The sequence below is a fragment of the Elephantulus edwardii genome, unplaced genomic scaffold, assembly GCF_000299155.1.
Source record: "Elephantulus edwardii isolate Elephantulus edwardi_28Jun2011 unplaced genomic scaffold, EleEdw1.0 scaffold00193, whole genome shotgun sequence".
In the NCBI taxonomy this organism is placed as follows: Eukaryota; Metazoa; Chordata; class Mammalia; order Macroscelidea; family Macroscelididae; genus Elephantulus; species Elephantulus edwardii.
In genome coordinates this window covers 4,455,039-4,462,509 of record NW_006399943.1, presented here as the reverse complement: position 1 = coordinate 4,462,509, position 7,471 = coordinate 4,455,039, and the positions used below count along the sequence as shown (strand labels likewise).

The following is a 7,471-nucleotide window of genomic DNA, read 5'->3' as shown; positions in this document are numbered from 1 at the left end:
GTGAACACACAGCATGTACATCCACAGCATCACCTAGTCTACAGGACGCATAGGCAAATGAGCATGTCTTGCTTTATGCATTACAACATCACACAGAGCTGCACTGTGCACCTTCATCCACCCCATACACGAGGTCCAAGAGCATGACAGGAACATACGCTGTACTGTTATTGATTGCCGTCAGCTCTCATGGTCCTGCACCCTGCACAACACCAACGTGCCAGAATCCACCATCGTGCACACGGTCGTGTCTGAGTCAACTGTCATCCAGCCACACCTCTCCCATTTGTGTGGTTCTTCCAGGGTGTTGAGCGCTGGTCAGGTAGCTTTGTTTGAGCTGCCATCTTGTTCCATTGCACAAATCCAACATGATGGTGGACATCTGAGCTACTTCAAGTGTGGGCTGTTACGGAGAGCGCTGCTGTGATGTGCCTGTCAGAATACTGCTGACGGTATGTCATATGGGAGGTGCGGTAGATGCGCGGAGACAAGCTGCATATGCCTTCACTTTTTACAGTCCTTGCCACGTGGAAAGAGGTTGCATTATGCTTGAACAACTGGAGTGACAATGACAGGGTTAACAGGAACCGCAGCTTGTACGGTGTACCTCCAGTGTGAGTTCTCACCCCAGGACAAAACCATTTCACTGCTGCTGAGAGAGATCTGACTCATAACCAGCCCCTCTGCTCCTCTTTCTTATGAGGAGCCACTGGAGGTCAGGCCACCAGAGACACACGCCCTTTGGATTAGAGCACACTTCCAAGCCTGGACCCCCAGAGCTCCCTAGCTCATTTACACCCCACTTATCCTGAAGGTGTCTCTGCTGTTTGCATTTGCAGTCCCATCACGGGACTCTGTGCACAGTGGAATCTGATCTCTGTCCACTTACTGATCTGGGAAGTAGATTATTAAGCCTTCCTTCTCAGTCCACCTTCCTCTGGAAGCTTCACTTAAAGCTGTCTATCATCTTAGAACGACACAGATTCATCAACAGATATCTGTGGATGTGAATCAGGTGCACCGGTTGGGAAGTGAACACTGTTCTGAACGCGGCTGATGGACTCCAGTGCAGGCAGCTATGTGTGGAAGCATGCACTACAGAGCGCCGTCCCCTGTGCTCATCTGCTCCCTGCGCTCTTCTGTTCCGTCTTCTCATCTGTTCCCTGTGTCCATCTGTTTCCTGGTTCCTCCTGCATTTGGGCTGGGCTTGCTGTTGTCCAGGGCACGGAGCAGAACCAGTCGGCTCCCAGACCTTGGAGGTACAGCCTCAGTTCCAGCATGTGCCTTTTTTACCAGATGACTTGAATTATCTTGACTGGGCATGATTCGTAGTGCAAAACTGATGCTAACTGATCAGTCAGCGCATTAGCTAAGACGTGGACCAGCTTGTCTTCTCAGTTTTTCTGATTTGCAGGCAGGAAGTTCATGAAGCCCTTTCAGCTCTCCTGAGAGTGTTCCAGAGCATGGGTCCAGGTGTCCTCATCACCTGCTCCCATCTTCTTACAACATCACCCCACGCTCACTTTCCTCACCACTCTCTCTAGTCTAGAAGCATTCCCTTAATATCATTCCATGCCAGGAAATTGTCTTCTAAACTTCCATGGATATGCAATCAACTCCTGTAGTCAAGAACCAATTGATATAGTGATCTCGGAAAATCTTCTGGCAAGGACCTCTTTAAAGTGCTAAGGAATAGGAATGCAACTTTAAAGACTAGGGTGCAACTGCGCCAAGCCATCTTCTTTTCATGTTTCATGTACTAAAGTTGGACAATGAATAAAGATGCTCTGAGGAAAATTGATGTCTTTGAATTATGGAGCTAGTGAAGAATGGATCATACCATGGACTCCCAAAACAACAGAGACATCTGACTTGGAAGAAGTGAAGCTAGATGGTTCCTTAATATTACATGCCAGTAAAGTCTTGTTGAAGATATTTTAATGTATTAAACCAGTACATTGACAAGGAACAGACAGAAATTCATGTTGGATTCAGAAGAGGACACTGAATGAGAGATATTGTTTGTTGGTGTCTCTCTGGAGACTAAGGTGCGCCTGATACAGGCCATGGTCTTTTCAATCACTTGTTATGCATCAGAGTTGGACAATGACTAGGGAGGACAGAAGGAGAATTGATGCCTTTGAGCTGTGGTGCTGGAGAAGAGTATTGAATGTATCCTGGACTGCCAAGAAAACAAACAGATTCATCCTGGAGAGGATTAAACCAAGCAACTCCTTGGAGGCAAGGATTCTGAGGCTCCATCTAACATACTTTGGGCATGTTGCAAGGAGGGACAGGTCCTTGGAGAGTGACATCATGCTTGGGAGGGTGGAGGGACGGCGCAGGAGGAGAAGACCCTCTATGAGGTGGATTGATTCAGTGACTGGGGTAATTGGGATGGGTGTGTCAGAGGCAATGCGATTGGCACAGGATAGAGCAGGATTTAGGGCTGTTGTACATAGGGTCTCTATGAGTCTCAAGGGACTCGACGGCACATAACAACAACAACAAAATGGCTTATCAATTCCATTTTTATAAAAAAATGTAGACCACTTCACAAATTTGCATGTCATCCTTGCACAGGGGCCATGCTAATCTTCTCTGTATCATGCCAATTTTAATATATGTGCTGCCAAAGCGAGCACAGAATGAGAGATGTTATTACTGCCAGATGCATTTTTGTTCAAAGAGAATAACAGAAAATGTTTACTTGTATTTTGTTGACTCTGCAAAGGTATTGTCTGCATGAATTGTTAACACAATATGGGTAACTTTGTGAAAAATGGGGATTCCAGAATACTCAATTATTCTCAGGAAGAAACAGACCCTAATATACAGACCAAAAAGCAGTCATTTGAACAGAACACAGGGAGTTGTTGTTGCTATGTGCCGTCGAGTCGTCTGCAACTCGTAGCAATCCTATGTACAGCAGCTCTGAACCCTGCCCTGTCCTGAGTCAGTCTCACTGATTCTAACACACCTACCACCATTGCCCCAGTTACTGTGCCAATCCATCTCATCTGGGGGCTTCCTCTCCTGCACTGTCCTTTCACCCTTACAAGCATGTCCTTTTCCAAGGACCAGTCCCACTTGGCCTCGTGCCCAAAGTATGTGAGATGGTGCTTCAAAATCCTAGCCTCCAAGGAGAAACTTGGTTTCACACTCTCCAAGACAGAATTATTTGTTTTCTTGACAGTCCATGGTATGTTCAAGACTCTTCTCCAGCACCACAGTTTGAAAGCATTGATTCTTCTGTCATCCTTAGACATTGTCCAGATCCCTGATGCATAGCAATTAATTGCAAAGACCATGGTCTGGATTAGGTGCGCCTTACTCTCTAGACTGACATTATTGCTTCTCAGTACTCTGGAGAGGTCCCTGACAGCAGATGTCCCCAGTGTAATTTGTCTTTTGATCTCCTGACTGAGTGTTTAAAAAATCAAGTAAGTCAAATCAGGCTTTATACTTTTACCTGTTCAAGCTATATGCTGAGCAAATAATCCAAGAAGCTGGGCTATATGAAGAAAAATACACCATCAGGATTGGAGGAAGAATTATTAATAGCCTATGATATACAGATGACACAACCTTGCTTTAGAAAACAAAGACTCCAAGGACTCAGTGATGAAAACAAGAGGATAGCTTTTATAGATTATATTTGAATATAAAGAAAACAAAATATCCTCACACCTGAACTAATAAGCAAGGTCATGATAAATGAAGAAAATATTGATGTCTGGGTTTCCAACTGGAAATGATCTACAATCAACACCATGTAAACAGCAGTCAAGATATCAAATGTCATGTTTCAGCGGGGAAATCAACTGCCAAGCACGTCTTCAGAGTGCTAAAGAGCAGTAGAAAATGGGGTATGGTCAGCAACATGTCCGTAGGGAAGAGGAAGACTCAAGAGAGGCGGCCGGTTACAGACTATGACAGAGGCAACACTGTCAGTAATACCATGTGCTGCAAATACGTCTAGGCGCAGAGAGCTTCTTGAGGAAGACCCTCAACCAGATAGACTGGCACAGTGATTGCAGCAATGAGCTCAAGTGGTCAGAGAAGACGAGGATGGCACAGGACCGCCGGTTCAGATCTGTTGTTCAGAGGGTCACTGAGTGGTACTGCACTTGACGGCTCCTAACAACAACAGCACAGGGAGCTCTGGTGGCGTAGATTGTAGGGAGCTGCCTTGATAACTCAAAGTGCTGCTTTGACTCTAAGCAGCTCCATGGAAGAAAGACAGACCATCCTCTCATGTGATTTCAGGAGGGTCCTCTATGCGATGGTTCCAACTCGCCGGGAGTGAGCGAGTGTGACAGCCATGCACACAGAGCACCAGCAGGGGGCGGCAAAGCACAAGCGTCTTACCTCTCACCAGACACTGGAGGAAGCACGTGCCCAAGTCCTGGGACCTCAGGACTACATAGGGGACCCCTGAGGGCATGATCCAAAGGACAGCATCCTACATCCTCAGTGGTCAGTAGTGGCTGGGGACTTAAAAAATTGTGTTCAGCCATCTTAGGTGCAACCATTGGCCTCTCCCTGCCTGGGGCAAAGAGTGAAAACATCAGAGACCAGCAGAGTCCACAGCAGGGCTGGCCTCAATGTCTGTGCCCCGAGACCGAAAGGACTGGGTGGTGCCTGGGATCAAAATAGAAGGGTCCTGGACCAACCAGGGCCAGTCTTGCTGGCCTGAGGAGCTGGTGGAAGCCTGACACTGACCTTGACCACCTTTGAGCCTGGAGCTGAACTCATCCCTATGGAAAACATATTCAGAACACTCTCCCTCAATTTGCCATGAGGCAGGTTCATTTTGGCTTGTCTTTGTCTACACAGCATCTTCATTTCTATGGAGCCAAATAGCTCTATATTTTGGACTTTCTGGCACTTAGAAAAGCCAAATGCATCCAGAGTATTAAAAATATTCCTTTGTATGCCAATTATTAAATCTAGCTAGTGGCTTTGGGTACATGGTGACGTAAGTTCTCTAAAATCCATTCACTGATCCAAGTAAATAGTTGATATAAAATTGCATCTGGAGGTCAGTGGAGGCCTCCGTGCGAGGCGAACGTGTGGGTATGAGCAGCGGCCACGGAGCCACCATGGCCTCACTGGTCCCTGAATGCCGCACTATGCCAGCACCAGATGACTGGCCAAGACCCAGGGCGTTAGCCTCCTCCTCCAGACGGTGGCTTCAGGTAGTGGGATGATAGTCACCTCTCTCTTTATGACACCCTGGGCGTGGTAAAGGTGTGCCTACAGTCCCAGCACCCCTTGGGAGCCAGTAAACCGACACCTTCCATCTCCTAGACCACCTGGCATCTCCTAGACCAAACTGTCATCGCCTCTCCAGTCTGCTGGAAGTACCTCCTGTGCTGCACTGGTGTGCTGGAGCCGGTACTCCTGTGCCCAGATGGGGCCTGCTGTGCCACCTGCTTTCAGGACCCCACCCACCTCACCGGCACCAGGGATGTCTTTGTAAAGACTGTGGGCCATGAGGACACCAGGACTCTGTTCAGCAGCCTCCCAGCCGCCCTGGTGATGACTGTGCCGGCCACTGCCGTTTACTTCACCGCCTATGACCCACTCAAGACCTTCCTGTGTGGGTAAAACTTGACCTCTGACCTCTATACACCCATGGTGCCTGGCACTCTGGCCCGTTTGGGCACAGTGACCATGATCAGTGCCCTGGGGCTGGTGCGGACAAAGCTGCAGGCTCAGCATGTGTCGTGCTGGGAGCTGGGCGCCTCTGTCCAGGCTGCAGTGGCTCAGGGAGGCTGGCACTCTCTGTGGCCAGGCTGGAGGCCCACCGCCCTTCGGGATGTGCCCTTCTCAGCTCTATACTGGTTCAACTACGAGCTGGTGAAGACCTGGCTGAGTGGGTCCAGGCCAAAGGACCAGACATCTGTGGGCATCAGCTTCATGGCTGGCGGCATCTCAGGGACAATGGCAGCCATGCTGACTCTGCCTTTTGATGGAAAGACTCAGTGCCAGATCCAGCTGGGAGCGATGGAGGCCGTGAGAGTGAGGCCTCCCCGTGTGGACCGTACCTGGCTGCTGCTGCAGAGCCAAGTGCGGGCCTCCTCCCAAGGATCATCAAGGCCGCCCGGCCTGTGCCCTGATGGTCAGCGCTTATGAGCTTGGCAAAAGCTTTTTCCAGAAACTCAGGCAGGACCAGCTACAGGGCCCTCAAAAGGGGCCAGGGGCTGGGGACCCATCCCGATGCTTCATGCTTTGCAGATGGGAGCAGGCAGGAGATGGAGCCAAGTGTCTTTCTCTCAGCACTGAGCAGTGCGGGGCTGCTCCCTCCCCACCCCCACCGCCGGGTCCTCAGGGCCCCCATCAGACTTGGCTTTCTTCCTGCTGTTCCCCATTCCTGAGGCTCCCATCTCCCAAGTCCAAGACCTAACCTGCTGTCTGCCAAAAAAAAAAGAAAAGAAAATTGCAGCTGGAACATGGACCACTTCCATGACTTTCGAATGGATACATTACTTTAGAATGTACTTACGCCCTCCCCAGGCCTTGTAACTGCTCCAGTCTGCAAGGGTCAATGGCTCCGTCAGGTCTTCTCAAGGTCTCCAAAGTTTTCCGGCTTACTTTATTTTTTTAAATTTTTTTTTATTATTTGTGTGTGTGCGTGTACCGTCAAATCAGATCTGACTGATACAGGAGTAGATTGTCCCTCCTTCCCCGGCAGAGCATCTGGTGGATTCGAACCATGCGCCTCTGGGATTGCAGTGCAGCTTCTTGCCACTAGGCCACCAGAGCTCCCCTTTTTAAAATTTTTTTTTTTTATTTTATCCAAAGTTTTCTGGCTTACTTTAGAATCTGATATACTACAGAGATTTTCAACAACTTCCCCAAATACTAGTATTCCTCCCGAGAATTGGGGTTGGGCATAATTGCTTTGTCCCCCTTTTTCAACCACTGGAAAAAACCACCAAAGTCAAGGACAAACCCAGCAAACTCATTCCAAGGTTGCCATGTACCCAGGAGATGCTTTGAACTTGGTGTTGTGGTGGGGTGCCATCTCTCGGGCCTGACTCCTAGCGACCCAAATAGACAACAGAACAAAATCGTGCCTGGTTGTGTGACATCCTCAAGATCTCTGCAGGCCTGACATTACTGGTCTCAGTCACTGTGCCAGACCATGTCCTTGCGGGTCTACTTTGTTTTTGTGTGTGTGCATGTACCGTCAAATCAGATCTGACTGGTACAAGAGGAAACTGTCCCTCCTTCTCCGGCACAGCAGCTGGTGGATTTGAACCGTGTACTTTTGGGATTGCAGTACAGCTTCTTGCCACTAGGCCACGAGAGCTCCCCTTGACCTCTACTTTTCCAAGCCAGACGTCCCTCTCCAGAGACTGGCCTTGCCCAGAGCACGTGCCCACAGCGAGATGAATTCTCACCACCCTCGCCTCTAAGGAGCTGCCCTTCCTCCAAGACGGACCTGTTTGTTCTTTAGATA

At 49.1% G+C, this 7,471-nt stretch overlaps 1 pseudogene; it reads left to right on the top strand.

The window, feature by feature from the left end:
* Positions 1-4,607: 4,607 nt before the first annotated feature.
* Positions 4,608-6,412, top strand: LOC102868040 (annotated as a pseudogene).
* Positions 6,413-7,471: the final 1,059 nt, after the last annotated feature.